Genomic DNA, 16,871 nt, shown 5'->3' with positions numbered 1-16,871 from the left:
GCTGCGACGAGTAGGTTGTCGCATATGCCAGCCGTACTCTAACGAAGGCAGAGTCAAACTACTCTGTAACAGAAAAGGAATGCTTGGCCATTATTTGGGCTATAGGGAAATTTCGCACTTATCTTTACGGACGTCAGTTTGATATTGTCACCGACCACCATGCCTTATGCTGGCTATCGTCCTTGAAAGACCCTACTGGCCGCCTTGCTCGTTGGGCTTTACGCCTTCAAGAATACGACATACGTGTTGTTTATCGCTCGGGACGCCAACATTCTGACGCCGATGCCCTATCACGTTCTCCGCTCCCTCCTGACCCTGTCTGCTTCCCCACTGCCACCTGCGATTCATCATCTTTGAGCGTCACTGGCACGCCGGCCGAGCAGCGCAAGGATTCCAGGATCGCCTCCCTGCTCGACGTCCTCTCTCGCCATTCGCCAGAATCCACCTCACGCTCCCTCCATCGTCAAGCAAAACACTTTGCTGTGCGTGAAGGATTGCTGTATCGCCGAAATTACCTGACGGATGGCCGTAGGTGGCTGCTTGTCATTCCCCGTCATTTGCGCTCGGACATATCCGCTGCCTTCCATGGTGACCCCCAGTGTGGCCACGCTGGAGTATTCAAGACTTACTCCCGCCTTCGTCTAAGGTACTACTGGCGCGGCATGTATCGGCACGTTCGCCAGTAAGTTCGGTCATGTGCCGCGTGTCAACGTCGCAAGACGCCTCCTCACAGCACAGCTGGCCCTCTGCAGCCCTTACCCTGCCCGGCAAGACCGTTCGACCGCGTCGGAATTGATCTTTATGTTCCTCTTCCAAACACTTCTCAAGGCAACCGGTGGATCATTGTCGCCGTAGATCATCTCACACGCTACGCGGAAACATCTGCGCTGCCAGCTACCACCGCGAAAGACGTTGCTTGCTTTCTTCTTCACCACCTGATTTTGAGACACGGTGCACCTCGTGAATTGCTAAGAGACCGTGGCCGCGTGTTTCTCTCAAACGCCATCGACGCACTGCTAAAGCAATGTCGCATTGTCCATCGCACAACCTCGGCATACCATCCTCAAACAAATGGCATGACGGAACGATTGAATCGTGCCCTTGGAGATATGCTCGCGATGTACGCGTCTGGCGATCACACTAATTGGGACCGCGTGCTCCCTTTCGTCATGGTAATTGATGGTAGCCAGGCCAAAGACACGGACAAAAGAAGGCACATGAGACACCACAGCGCTAACTTTCAACAACTATTTTATTACCAGCTGATCCCGCTAGTATATGTACTCTCTCACGGTCATACGTCACGTGTGCATAGCTCTGACACCTATAAAATTGTAACCTACACGTGTACATCACATACATGACCACACTGTATCAAACGCATTTTTCTTATAATGCTTATCCACAAAGCAGTTAATCGCGAATACATGTAATCCAGTTCCTTATTTGATAACACCACTGACGGACTGCTCACACAAGCGTCACCAAATGCTGAAATCCTGCTGGCCTCCATTATCAATCGCGTCATCTCGCACCTACTCCTACTCATGATGGCCGTTTCATGAAACTTAGGTCTGCACTTACATGTGTGACAATGCAGGGAAAGAAAACCGTCAGGAGCAACGCTACTTACTTTGCTATTATGTTCGCGCAATCTATCATTTATGCATCTGCCGGTCTGTCCGATGTATGACTTTCCACAAGTAAGTGGAATCCGGTAGACGACACACGTGTTGCATTCAACAAACTTGTTTCGATGCTTCTTTTCGCATACCGCATCTATTATCTTGTCTGGCCTTGTGTTTCTGCATAGGCTCACCAATTTATTAGGGGCTGAAAAAACTACCTTTGTGCCACATTTTTCCGCAATCTTCTTTATTCTGTGAGAGAACTTATGTATGTACGGAATGACAGCAAAGTTCCTTCTGCTTGGGCCTCGGAACCTGGGAACCTCGGAACCTTTCTTTAGCGCTTCTCTATGTAAGCCTTCTGTAACCGACATGACGAGGTTCTTAGGACACCCGGCATCGCTTAACCTCGAGACCTGCTGTCTGAAGCTCTCATGCATTAGGCACTGGCATGACTTCTTGAGTGCCTCACTCAAGCTCATCTTCGCGATTCCCCGCTTGACAAGTTTTGTGTGCGCGGAATGAAACTGTAACAGCGGCTTATTTGCTCTGGGTCCATAGCTCCAGCACGTCTTTTCATCAGAGAACACGAAGTTAATGTCAAGAAATCTGATTCTTCCGTCGCATGGCATTTCAAAAGTCACTTCAAGTGGGTTAAGACAGTCACGAAAAACGCTACACACATTAGTACACTGATTGGCAAACTCTGCACATGTGTCATGGAAAAAAACTAAGAAATCATCGACGTGCCTAAATACATTCACATTAAATTCTTGCAGGCGCTCTTTTAGGTCCCTGTCTAATTCCGCTAAAAAACAGATTACTTAAAACTGGAGCTAAGCACGAGCCAATGCATACTCCTTGTTTTTGCAGGTACAGGGCACCATCGTACTTTATGAACGTTGACGACAAGTAAAATCTAAGTAATTCTAAAAAATTATCCACAGATGTGCCTGCCTGTGTGCTGAATCTAACGGCTCCGTGCTCATCGATACATTTACCTATACATTTCAATACTGCTGATTGCGGCAGAGAATAGTATAGATCTTTTATATCAGCAGAAAACGCTTTTAACCCTAGGTCTTTCCGCTCCCTTGCAAAACTTAACACTTGTTCCGAACTTTTTGTCATGAAGGGGTCATTTATGTCTAGCAAGCTTAATATCCTTTGCGGGTACACAGCAACAGCCTTCTGCCACGTGTCTCTCTCGGATACTATCACTCTGTATGGTACACCTTCCTTATGAGTTTTAGCGCTAAAAAATGCATCTAGACTATCATTCTTACTTTTTCTCATACCGCTAAGGACACCTTCTAGATCCATCTTCTTACACAGTTCTATTGCTTTTGTTCTCACTTTTGCAATGGAAATATCCTTTTTGCTGAAAACTGCCGTAATAGCATTTTTAGCCTTTTCTTTAAATTCTTCATGTGGAAATACGGCAAACCCCCCTTCTTTATCAACTGGGAGTACACTCAAGGCATGCTGTGTCAAGTATGTTTCCACACGTTTTAGAGGCAAATTACGGCAAGGAGGCTTACACAATTTCAAGGCGTCTACACCTTCGTTGATGATCCTGGTGGCTTGGCCCTCGGGAGCCCGCCTCGACACTTGACGCACAATCGATAACAGTTCCGGCTTCTTCTTTTGGGGTTGCACTGCAAACTTTGGCCCGAGTCCTAATACTTCCCGCACAAAGTCCGGGAGGCAGACGCCTTCCGCCACATGTACGTTGCAAGTCGCACTCACGCGCACTTTGTCCACCCAGCCACGTAACCGTTGTAGTTGAAGATTCCAGTGGAATTCTGTCATTTGGTCCGCCATACGTAGGTGCTTCCGAACCTGTATCTCCGCTGTGTATGGCTCGTGCGTCCGCTGCAACTGCGCCCCTAGGAACGCTCTGAAAAGCTCCACCTGTCGAAGCCATTCTGAGCGCTGAATTTTCAGGATCCTCGTTCTGTGCCCTTCCGAAGGGGTACACCCTCCGAAGAGCGCTCGAACATCCTCTGGTAGAAGTTTGTGCTTGATGCAAAAGCTGAGCGTTCTTGTCTTGCACACGGCGTTGACGATAAGAGCTACAACACCGGAAGGATCTCGCAGTACGTGTACGAAAGAGCCCGTTGAACAAGAAATGAAGTCGATGAGGGTGGCGATTTGGGCTTGTTGGTATGGTTGCATGATAATTGATGGTAGCGCAGGCCAAAGACACGGACAAAAGAAGGCACATGAGACACCACAGCGCTAACTTTCCACAACTATTTTATTACCAGCTGATCCCGCTAGTATATGTACTCTCTCACGGTCATACGTCACGTGTGCATAGCTCTGACACCTATAAAATTGTAACCTACTCGTGTACATCACATACATGACCACACTCTATCAAACGCATTTTTCTTATAATGCATATCCACAAAGCAGTTAATCGCGAATACATGTAATCCAGATCCTTATTTGATAACACCACTGACGGACTGCTCACACAAGCGTCACCAAACGCTGAAATCCTGCTGGCCTCCATTATCAATCGCGTCATCTCGCACCTACTCCTACTCATGATGGCCGTTTCATGAAACTTAGGTCTGCACTTACATGTGTGACAATGCAGGGAAAGAAAACCGTCAGGAGCAACGCTACTTACTTTGCTATTATGTTCGCGCAATCTATCATTTATGCATCTGCCGGTCTGTCCGATGTATGACTTTCCACAAGTAAGTGGAATCCGGTAGACGACACACGCGTTGCATTCAACAAACTTGTTTCGATGCTTCTTTTCGCATACCGCATCTATTATCTTGTCTGGTCATGTGTTTCTGCATAGGCTCACCAATTTATTAGGGGCTGAAAAACTACCTTTGTGTCACATTTTTCCGCAATCTTCTTTATTCTGCGAGAGAACTTATGTATGTATGGAATGACAGCAAAGTTCCTCCTGCTTGGGCCTCGGAACCTGGGAAGCTCGGAACCTTTCTTTAGCGCTTCTCTATGTAAGCCTTCTGCAACCGACAAGACGAGGTTCTTAGGATACCCGGCATCGCTTAACCTCGAGACCTGCTGTCTGAAGATCTCATGCATTAGGCACTGGCATGACTTCTTGAGTGCCTCACTCAAGCACATCTTCGCGATTCCCCGCTTGACAAGTTTTGTGTGCGCGAAATGAAACTGTAACAGCGGCTTATTTGCTCTGGGTCCATAGCTCCAGCACGTCTTTTCATCAGAGAACACGAAGTTAATGTCAAGAAATCTAATTCTTCCGTCGCATGGCATTTCAAAAGTCACTTCAAGTGGGTTAAGACAGTCACGAAAAACGCTACACACATTAGTACACTGATTGGCAAACTCTGCACATGTGTCATCGATAAAAACTAAGAAATCGTCGACGTACCTAAATGCATTCACATTAAATTCTTGCAGGCGCTCTTTTTGGTCCCTGTCTAATTCCGCTAAAAACAGATTACATAAAACTGAAGCTAAGCACAAGCCAATGCATACTCCTTGTTTTGCAGGTACAGGGCACCATCGTACTACATGAACGTTGACGACAAGTAAAATCTAATTAATTCTAAAAAATTATCCACAGATGTGCCTGCCTGTGTGCTGAATCTAACGGCTCCGTGCTCATCGACACACTTCTATACGGACGGGAACCTTCGTGCTCCATGGATACCATTCTCCCCTACCGACCCGATGTTTCCGAAGCCACGCCTGTTTCCGAAGCAGCTGCTTATGCCGGAGAGTGTCGTCAGATCGCTCGCTCGTTTACCACGCAAGACCAATGGCGCCAAAAAACTCGTCACGACGCCTATGCATCTAGTACGCACTATTCGCCGGGAATGCGAGTTTGGCTCTGGGTCCCGTCCACCACTCCCGGACTTTCCACAAAGCTTTCGTCGAAATACCACGGCCCATACCGTGTGGTGCAACAAACATCTCCCGTAAACTATGACTTTGAGCCGATCGACGCAACATCTGACCACCGCTGTCGAGGGCGTGAAACAGTTGACGTATCACGGCTAAAGCCGTGCTGCGACCCTCCTGTCGTGTCATCTCCTTAGGTCGCCAGGATGGCTCCTTTTTGCGCAGAGTAATTGTACCGGAGCATATCGGTGTCAGCTCTGTGCCAGCGTGAAAGAAGACGTTGACGTTCGTGTGGTTCGGGCTCGCCGGGTTTCTGCCTGAACCAGCTTGGTTGACTCACGCCTTCTACATAATAATAACAAGTGTTTGTGGGAGAACACGCTTGTTGCAGTATTTATTGTCACGTGCTTGTACGGTGAAGAAGGCTGCAGGAATACTGGAAAATGCGGAACACTTTTTGTGGGTGAACTTGTGACCATAGAATGACAGCTCAAGCAATACACACTGTGTAGTGAAAGCAGCAAGAACAGTCGTCGGCCTTTGAGTAATGTCGTCATCAGTGGAACGCGTCGTCTTTCACGTATAGTTTCCTACAATTACCTAGAGGGATCTCTGCCGCTGTCATTGCTCAGCACCACGGGAATGATGGGTAGTACACGAATTTGCCTAGTCTTCGTGCTTGCGGGCTTCAAGTGCACTTGTGGCTTTGTTTATAGTTGTGTTTTGGTTTTCTTTAGGAAAAAGAATAAATAGGTTTGAACTTCGTCAGCCGATTTGAATTGGTGAGCCCAAAAAGGTTAAGGTGGTGAAGATAAACAGCTGAACATTTGCTGAATTTCGTCTTCCGACAAAGCGGCTCCATGCCACACGAAGCCGAACGAAGCCGAAAGAACGATGTTTCGAGAAATCCGTGTCCTACACATCATTGCCATGCTGGCTGAAGCGTCATGGGTTGCAGCTCCCATAAGCACTACCGCCAAAGTACCCTCCAGTGTATTTATAAGAAACTCTATGGTCTCTCATACATCAGTCATCGAACCTTCCAGCGTTATTGCTGGTGCTCGTGTAAGCTCTCGAATAAAGTTGACTAAACGAGTACTGCGCGTAATCTTATCAGAATGATCTCAAACAATCGCGAAGCTTCTCAAACATTGTGGCGCGGTCTGCGCCTAGCGTTGCTAGCGTTGCCCCGGAAAGCACCGAGACGAGAGTTGGGAAAGGAGCCCACGCCCCGTGGCGGCTCCGTTAAAAGAAAGGCGGTACTTTCCAAAACATTTTACCATCTCCCACTAAAGGGAACCATGTGGGGATGCGAAAGAGCGCATGGGTCGACTTAAAGTTCCGTTCATCACGGGCACCTTGCCCGATTTTAAAGCGTCCTTGCATGTGGAGCACACCATGAATTCACTGTAGTTGCTGGTGCTGTTACTCGTCCCGAACTCTTGTTGGAGCACGCCACGTGAGTTCATCGCGCGTCTGCAAAATCTCCTTCGCCGACGCCATCACGTGATTGCTGAGAGAGTGTAAGGGGGAGAGGCCGCAGCGTCTTACCCAGCACCTTACACAGACCCGAACGCGCTAGTGCGTGCCAACACACGTGGTTTTGTCTGCGTTACGCCAACCTAGGACAGCATACGGCAGCCCGGGCCCATAAAGTGCTCTGCACTTATCATCATCAAGGCGGTCGAAGAACAAGACGAAGAAGACCTCCCCTTGGCGCGAGCGCGTGCTAAATATTTTACGGATGGCTATGGTACACCGCAAACGAAAACTAGCCAAATTGGGCGTTTTAAGGGCCACAATCCTCCTTAATACTGCCTGCATCTAGACAGTACTCCCTTAGAGTGTATTGAGGTGGGTGCAATAAAGTTCTGCGTCCTCAATTTTACTTCATTACAAAATTATGTGGAAAAAAGGAGGTAAATTCACTATCTGACGCCATTCGTCAAATGGAGTTCACGAACGAAAAACTCCCATGTCACGTATCTGGCATGTTTTACAGCGAAAGCTGTTATGAGATCATTTCACCGGCCGTTTTTGGTGCCGTAGTTGTCCGCCGCCGCCGCCGCCGCCGCCGGTGTCCGTAACCAGTATCGCTCGAAATAAGAAAAAAAACTAAATAAGAAAAAAATTCCAGGATGGAACGAGGTTCGAACCTGGGCCCTCTGCGTGGGAGCCCAGTATTCAACCTCTGAGCCATGCCGGTGCTTGAAACTGCTTTGCAAAAAGGTCCTATACAGGCTTCATGTCGGGAAGGAACCACATTAGCATATGCAATATAGCGTGGTAAAAGAGTAGAATAAGCACCAAGCGTCGCACAACGCGAATTTTGTAACCAGGCGTCACACAATGCGAATTGCGCAACGAGTAGGTTGTTAAATGCTTCCAACCCATTACAAAGAGCTCTTCCATAATTCTTCATCGTCATCACGCACAGCATCAACAAAGTGCGCATAATGCCTTACATGCGTGTAGCAGGTACCACGGCTGTCTGTAGAATGACGAAAAATGGCACAGAGCCTACTGCCCTACTTCACAAAAATTACAATGATTTATAGCGTAGTGGGTTCCTCGCAAGTGCACTTCTGTTGGTTGCCAAGGAAGCCCATAAGGCTCCCATGATCCATTTCCTTAGAGTCTCAATAAAGTCAATTCTCTCTCTCTCTCTCGCTCTACGTTTCTCTGGTTAAAGTGTGTTATAAAGCGTGGTGGGACAGTTAAATAACGACCGGGCGTCACACAATATGCATTACGTAACTAGTGGGTCGTTTAAAGCTTCCAACCCATTACAAAGGGCGCAACCATAATTATTCATCGTCATCAACCGCCGCATCAACAAACTGCACATAATCGCTTACATATGGTACCTCGCTTCTCCGCAGAACAACGAATAATGTCGTGCTGGGTGCTTCCCAACTTCCCAAAAATTACGCTTTGTTGCGTAGTGGGTACGTTGCTAATGTACCTGTATTAGTAGCCACAGGAGAGTTTATAACAGGCTCTAGAAATGCCGCTCTTCCAGCTTTCGCTGTGACTGTGCTGCGCTTTCCGCGCAGGCCTGGCGTCTTTTTTTTTTTTTCTATTTTTCCGAAGCTTTCTATAATGCCTTTAGTGCTGGCGGGCATGTACGCCGCTGTGCGCGCGCGGGCGGGGGGGGGGGGGGTAAAAAAATGGGGGACCCTTAAGCTTCGCCTTTAAGGGCTGAACGCGATAGCGAAATCTGGCCCCTAGTGCGCACTTCAGCCACTATTTGCATACTTATTAATGTGCATTGTTACAAACACACGCACACAGACACACGCGCGCGCGCGCGCCAATGGTACAGGTTTTTGATCTAAAGCAAGAGTCGCATGGCCTCCAAGATACACGCCACACGCGCGCCATCTCGGAGGCCATAAAGACTCGAGACATATTTCTCACAATGCCTCACATATGGCAGCACAGTATCTAGCGTTTGCTGTTTCTTTGATCAACGCCTCCTCTAGAAAAACTGGCGTTGGCTTGATATGTTTTCCGCTAGATGGGCATAGTTGTCCATCTTTAGCGCTGCTTTTAGCGGCGATGGCTGCACTATCCCGGCCTTTTTCGACGTAGTTTGATGACCTCGCCTTTGCGCCTACAAATCGCCGAATGGGCTCTTTTTCGTCGTGACACCTGCCGAACAAAATGCGTTAAGGAGACCCCTTCCACTACATGGCATTTATGTAGTGTTTTTTTTGTACACCTGCAAGTAACATCGTGGTTTTATGGTAGGACACATGCTTGCCACGTTAACGGCCCGGGTTCAATTCTCAATGGTCCCGAAGATTTTTATTGTTTGTTTTATGTGCTTCTTTCTCGATTTTTCGGTCGCGGACGATTTTCGCTCACAACCAACGGTGCCGACGCCGACGCCGGAATTTTTGCGACACGAGCTCTCTAACGCTATCGCGTTAATATAGAAATAAATTAAGAAAGAAACTAACAGGAAACGCCTGCGAACCCTCGATGTGGCCGATCAGCACCGCACGCATACTCAGTAAACGCTTGTGTACAACATGATGGCTAGAGGCGGTATGCTTCAGAGCACTGATTAAAATCATGTGCACAGATAGCCAAAAAAGAAAAGATATACGCGATTCTCCTCGAGCGGCTCCTCAGAACGGGTCCTGTATGCGTTCCGAGAAGAAGCGAGAGCGCCCTTTGACCTTGGCGACTGCTGCCCACTGCGGCCCGCCAGCCGCCAGTTCAAGGAGCAAGCAATACGAGGCGCTACCGAAGCGAAATTTCACGACGCATGGACGCGCGAAGAAAAAAAGGAAAACAAGAAAGAAACGAGAGGACAGAGTAGTAGCGTGATCGTGGGATGCCGAAGCAGAGCCGTCGCTGTATTCGCCATATCTCACCTTGGGTGACGCCGCTTTTCAAGTGATCAGCTCTTTCGACCGTGTGTGCGCGTTTTGTGCCTGCAGCCTCACTGTGTTCTCGCCGCTGGATGTGAAATGCGTGGTTTGACGACAGTGCAACATACCGCACTGCGAGTGGGATAATCGCGACGGCCCGTCGACTCAAGTGAGCGTGCCCCTGTGTATTACCCAGCGGATGATGGGCAGCCTGTGTGCTCTGCACGGTCAGAAACAAATACGGCAGGTAATACTTATGTTCTCTCTGTTTGCGCTTCTTATCATCCCTCGGGCACCTGTAGGTGTCGTTCAGCGCACTTCGTCGCGTGAAAAGTGCAGTGAAAAGCAAAAAAAATTAATTAGGATCACATAGCGACGATGTGGGATGCGTGTTTTTAAATTCTCGTGAATATAGCTCGTGCTTCGCACCATCAGTCAATCGACGCACGAGCGCGCTCTGAAAACGTCGCTTGCACGATATAATTTTCTTCCTTCCGAAAGCATGAATGAAGCAGAATGCTTTCAGGGAATATACACTAAAACAAAAAGAAGGCTGCGGGTATCACGTTACCATGCGATGAAATGTGCATAAAGGCCAACTTAGTTTTCTATTTATTCTGTTCTCAAAGTTCATTTGTTTCTCTTGATCTTTCGTCTCGGTGTCGATTTGTGCGCATTGACGTGTGACATATCCGTGCGCACTCGTTTTGCAGCATCTACCTTGGATACTGTGAACTACCCTCAACATCCCTCTGCCACCATGCATCTCTGAGAACGCACCGATGCACAGATTATCAGCAAGTGCGAAGACTTTTCGACAAGTTGGATTGCGCACTCTTCCCGTCGCCTGAAATACCATATTAAGGTACATATGCACTGTACCTTGATACATATGTATCAAGGTACAGTAAAATAGAATCCCTAGGCACATAAACGTCATTATCTGGATTCATTTAGCTAGATAGAATAAATCACGTTAAAGCGATATCATGAACGCCATATTACGTGACAAGCATCTGCTAAGTGACAGTGCGTATTGTGAAGCGCATTCATTCTATGGTATTGAATGAATAAACTTGATCCCGGCAAAATACCAGAAATGCGCCTCGAGCAAAAAGAGAAGTGCATGAGGCACTGTTGAGAAGTGCATGAGGCACTGTTGAGCAAAAAAAAATAAAAGACAGATCAGCAGAAACATGTGCACAATCAAAGGCAAATCACATCCGTGAACTGCAAAGTGACAAAATCAAAAGGGGTGAATATTTGCGCTAGTAAAAACAATGAAAACCAGAAAACAGTGAAAGCAGAAAACAATGAACAGCCGTCGGACGGCATGGAAGCAATGTAATATCATTAGTCACATATCAGCAGTGGAACTTGCCAAGTTTACATGTACATATTCTTAGCCATTAGGAGATGTGCAAGGCTAATTTAAATGCATTGATACAAGTCAGTTGAATCTGTTTTGAGCCACGTTGTTGAATCACCTTGTTTATCCCCCCTTGTTATGTTGCTGGTTTCCATTATGTTGCCATAGTTTTTATGATCAATACAGAGTATTATGACTGTTGACACACATTGACAAGGTGGAAGTGCTGTTCTTGTGTCCAGGCCTTAGTTTATACTCACTAGAAGTGCACTTTTTTGCCATGAATCAATACCAAGTTGCGCAATCTTCACTCCTAAACAGAGTAGCTGCGGTTGATCAAGAAGACCTTACCAACATCCACACCCCTTTTAAAGTGCACCTGTAATGATTACTTACATCAAAAACTGCCCGAATGATGGTAAACATGACAAGAGTACGCTTCTGGTGTTGTTTCGTATTTTAACGCGAAAGTGTTTTATGCCGGGGTCCACCAACACTTTCATGACGTATTTCCGTCACGGAAGTACGTCAGCAAAATGAACGCCATCAGGTGGCAAAGAAAAAAATCTATAAGAAAAAATACCCTTGACGGGAATCGAACCCATGACCTCTCGGTCCGCGACGATGGCTGGCGGCAGTTTAGCCCACTAAGCTACTGCCAAACACATTGCGCAGGTTACATGAACGCGCGTTTTATCTTTCACACTTTCCTCTCACAGTGATCTTGGATGGATAGATGGATGGATGGACGCTATGATCGTCCCCTTTATAAAGGCGCGGTGACAACTGTGCCACCAGGCTCGAAAAAAGAAACAAAAAAAACGCGCCGTTGCTATGAGCGTCCCATTCGGCGTGTTTCCAATACAAGTTTCATTTCATCAACGCTCTAACGCACCGTGAGGTGGCGGCTTCAGCCAAAGCCTCCCTCATAGCATCCATCCATATAGCAAAATAGCTCTCCGACGCTCGTCTAGCTATCGCCCCGCGTTCCCCGCTTGCCCTGTGAGAAGTAACGGCCAGGCTAGAGGGAAGACACGACGCGCGCAGCGTTTGTCTTCGCGTTTCACGACCCTTTGGAGGAATGCATACCGAGTACCAGTGTTTAATATGTGCTTGTTGATGCCATCTTAGCGCTGTATTCACCATATGCGGTGTCCAGGTATATGTCAACATCAGCTACCGCAAGGGTTAAATCATGATCACGGGCGTTTGTCGTCGGTACGGAGACGTGCCACTAGACATCAACGTGTGTGCGATGCGTGCACATCAAGCGGTGCTATATCTGTCAAAGAAGAGTAGACATTGTACAAGCTCTCATATACCAATGCACTAAAACAATAAATTACTTCTGTCACGACAATTTTCCCTTTCGTGTTATACCGATTCCTATGACGGAGGGATCAACCATCTTTTTTTACTTGGGTGTATTTTTTGCCCTGTGTACACTAAGTGAAAAGCTCACAAGTAAATATTGGCAGTATCTCCATTTTTTATTTTGTGTTTTGTCAAAAGTCTGCAATAAGGATCGTTAAGTGCGAGTCTGGTTAAGACATTCATGGTTAAGACATTCATTTTATGGATGCAGAAAACTTTATGGGCTTCTTTTTTGTGTAATTTTCAGCAACAGACCTCGCCAAAAGCAGCAATAGTTGCTCGCCCAACTGTTTGTGATCAAGGCACTCTATTGTGGGCATGAGTGTCGGCAGCATTTTGTCTTGGGGGGTGCAAGTTGGTGTAACATAGCGGCCGGTTAAGCAGGAGATCACTGGTGTAGCCTGGGTGAGGCCAAGTGCTGGTGTGTCTTTGCCAACCCATTGCCAATGCCCACGATTGCGAGAACACTCTACGGTGCCTGACTATACACTATGTAGAACTTCTCTTACATCTTACTACATTTGAGCAAACACTGGGGTTGAGGCTGAGTGTTATCCACAATTCTGTGTGCAACCTTTCCGATATCGTGTGCATTTTAAAATTTCGCATTGTGTTGAAAAGAGGCTGAGTGGAGCCAGCGTTATTCAGCAAACTTAAGTCCTAACGGGACAGTTGGGCAAGTTGGTGTATACTCGTCGTTAAAGAAGGTGCGAAAAATTCATAACACAGAGAAATGAATGGGACAGGACGACGCGCTTCTAGCAACTGAAGTTTAATTGAAACCACATAAAGGTTTAAACACACAGTACGAAAAAATTACAAGAACAAGTAATCACACATCCACAGAAAGAGCACGAACATGACTAAAAAAGCCAAACACGTGCTAAACATCAGTTAGCAGTGCGTCATCCTGTTCCCTTCGTTTCTATTTATTGTGGTTTTGTTTTTGCGTTTTGTTTAACTATGAACCTAAGTCCCGGTTTTGTTACAGCCTCTATACATGTGTGGTCAATTTTTATGCAACCTCATGACATATCAAGTCCTAGGTTCCAACGTGCAAAGCCACCAGTCACTATATATAGGAAAATTTTGTTCACTCCACGTGATTGCGAAATTCTAAGTTGACTTTGCATCTATGCTACTTGGATTAATTTTCAGTTGGGTAAATATGCATAAACCATCAAGTGAGCAATTCAATATGCAGAACTTTTGAGTTGCAGATGGTACTGGCTGGCATGAAAACATTGAAACATAGCTGTACTAATTATGCATAGTTTAAGTACTGGTACATTGCAGTCATGTGATTATGTCGACAAGTTCGCAAGCACACGTCCAGAAATTTACAATGGTTTTCAGACATCTGTGAGTAAATATGTACAGCAATATATGAAGACGACCTTGTCGTTTTGTGGGCATTGCTGAATGTTTTTATGAATTTTGGTAAGTGGACCTACAGTCAACACAACAGGTCTATTTTTGTCGTTTCTGCAGGAACCTAACTGCACAATCATGTGTAACATGTTTTGATACCGTACAACCGTACAACCTGCCTGTCTTCTCGGTTGCATATTTCTCAAAAGTGATGATAGCCTTTTGTACTAAATTAGTTGCCTTCATGTTTAGGCTGACGCCATCTTTCTCGGATATCCCATTTCTTTGGATTGTAAGTACATACTGGTACGCTGAAGTGCATGTCAGTGTGCATTATGATATGATTTTACACCCCACATTCGTCTTGCTTTACTGTTGTGAATTATGTATAGTGCTCAGGTTCTACTGTATATGTTGTTCCACGTGTTCAGTATTGGGAGTAGATTGTGTGCACCACGACAGAAATATATATACCCTTACATTGACATGAGACTGCTACTGTTTTGATTCCAATAAAATATTGCAACGACTGGTTCTTGTATCAATTGAGCTATGACTACTTGTCATGAATAGAAATGAAAGAAATGGACTTGTACATGCAAAACAAATTGCTGAAACGCTCTCGTCTCAATATAACTGCTTGTGCTTTATTACCAAACAAGTTGAACAGATGATTCACGCATTATGACACATTGTAGAGGACAGATATGCAACGGAAGGTTAGGCAGAAATTAGTGTTCTAACGTAGATTGGGTGATCTTTCATCCGCAGTAGCATAATAGAAGGTGCCTGTCGTATCAATAAAGTTTAACATAATGAGCATGTGGTCGAAGGCGTACACATATGATACAGTTTTTCCAGTTTTTCACGCGTTTGCTACAGTCCTCACGTTTCTGTGTCATGAGTCTGAACTTCATAATTGCGAACAAGGCAACCTGTCTGCTAGTCTGAAAATACCATACTAGTGATTCAAAAGAACCATCATTTTCTGAATAACCGCTGCTTCATCGAGGAAGGCGGTAATGCCTATTTCTTAATTCGTACTACATCATCTGGGCTAGAGGAGGGCCAAGTACACATGAGCGTTCACAAGAGAGAAGTGCAAGCACATTAACTTAGCACATTAACCTGTCACTGGTAAATTTGCGGAGGTTGAGCTTGACCTCGGGGCAAGCGTCGGGTATTCGCTTTAACGCCGAGGCGTGATGCTTCACAAAGAGATTATTAAGTAAGATAGTAGGTAGTCTTCGAGTATAAAAGCAACTAAATACTGAATATGAGTTATAGAGAACCACTGTATACCGCGCTCAGCTGCTCAGAGCGCGCTGCTGTCCCCGCGTGCACCTCGCCGCAGTAAGCGCGCATTAAATGCACGTAACGTTGCCGCGTTACAATGTTGTTATAAGTCGGGCATCTGCGCGTGTAACTTTCATATGAGAACACAGGTGGTCTTCGAACTACTCGGAACACGCTGCCGCATCTGGACGCGCGCAGTTCGCGGCTGCAGAAATAACAAAAATTGCTCCACAGCATACGCTCATGGCATTCACAAACGTTCGCTCATCTGAAGATACCTTTGTCACGCTCGTGTTCACGGATTTAGCGCGAGCGAAGCATTTACAATATATGTAGAAGGACTAAAGAGGGTACACGTTTATAATTTTTCTAGCGGCACGACACGATGAATCGAAGAATTCGGAGCCGAGGGTGTTTACGTCGGCTCGGCCTGCATGACGCCCCACAAATTATGCATTGACCTTTCGCAAGAGCAAACACACGCCAATGGTACAAGAACAGAAGTTCGAAGTTGCGCCGACGGAGTTACCAGCCGCTTTATACATACATTACATACATACAGCAAGTGGTGGCGTTGTGGAGTAATGGTTATTGTGTTTGCTTTTGGTGCATGTGGTCGCGAATTTGATTCCTGTGTTGGGCGTACGTGTATGTAAATGTCATGGTTGTGCATAAATACTTTGATATCTATTTTCTATTATGTCCTAGTGATGCATAGTAGCGGAAATTGGCCGGTAAACGTAATATAGTGCCTAAAATATACTTTTTTTTTCATTTCGCAACTGCTCTAGGGCCTCGTATAAAAGGAGGGTTTAAAAGATCTCAAAAGAAGCAGAAAAACTTTCAATGCGCTCTGGTCGAGCTCCCAAAATAGGTTAAATAAAAACACCAACTTTACCTCCAAAAGGTGGCTTTAAAAGCTCTCAAAAGAACCAGAAAAACTTCCAATGCGCTCCGTTCAAGCTCTCAAAATGAGTTCAATAACGACACAAATTTACCTCCTTATTCCGTCTAATCACTCCCTTAACAAAGGATGTAAATAAAACCTCCTTTAGAAGGGGGTCTTGCGTAGTACCTTTAGGATGCACGTTATGCGTCGAGCCCGAAACTCCCTAAAAGGCTCAAACCTGTTTGCAGTGTAGGTTTTAGAAAGCGGCCGATCGCCAATGGAACAACGGACAAAGCCCAGCGCAAAAGCTGCTTCGCATCTAAAAATATCAAGGGACTTTAGCGACGAGTAGGCAGCAGCGGCGCCTCCGGCCTGTTGAAGTAGCACCAGCGGCCAATGGCCGCCTCTACTTCTGTGGTGCGAGACGCGGGGCACTCGTGCTCTTCTACCCTCGCTGAAGAATCCCACGACGACACCAATAGCATGGACGCCAGAGAGGCAGACGCCAGGGGCGTAGCCAAGGGGGGGGGGGTTGGGGGGGTTCAAACCCCCCCGAAATTTTTCAGTTTGGCTTGCGTATATATACACGCACACATACAAACGCACGCACGAACATACATAAAGTATGAATTAACCCCCCCCCCCGAAATAAATTTCTGGCTACGCCCATGGCAGACGCACATGATCTTGCGACTTTGCGGAAG

At 46.4% G+C, this 16,871-nt stretch overlaps 2 long non-coding RNA genes across 3 annotated transcripts in view; both read left to right on the top strand.

Annotated features, from left to right (window-relative positions):
• The window catches only part of LOC125757257 (uncharacterized), a 74,559-nt gene extending 63,951 nt beyond the window's left edge, over window positions 1–10,608 (top strand). The window contains exon 3 of the long non-coding RNA XR_007415186.1: window positions 10,582–10,608. This is a non-coding gene — a long non-coding RNA (uncharacterized LOC125757257). The remainder of the gene's footprint in view (window positions 1–10,581) is intronic.
• A 60-nt stretch (window positions 10,609–10,668) lies between these two features.
• Window positions 10,669–16,871, top strand: part of LOC119381394 (uncharacterized) — a 32,274-nt gene continuing 26,071 nt past the window's right edge. For both annotated transcript variants that reach the window (XR_007415289.1, XR_005181428.1), the window contains exon 1: window positions 10,669–10,733. This is a non-coding gene — a long non-coding RNA (uncharacterized LOC119381394). The remainder of the gene's footprint in view (window positions 10,734–16,871) is intronic.

This window comes from Rhipicephalus sanguineus, chromosome 2 (assembly GCF_013339695.2).
Source record: "Rhipicephalus sanguineus isolate Rsan-2018 chromosome 2, BIME_Rsan_1.4, whole genome shotgun sequence".
NCBI classification, from domain to species: Eukaryota; Metazoa; Arthropoda; class Arachnida; order Ixodida; family Ixodidae; genus Rhipicephalus; species Rhipicephalus sanguineus.
This window is presented reverse-complemented; position numbering and strand designations above follow the sequence as displayed.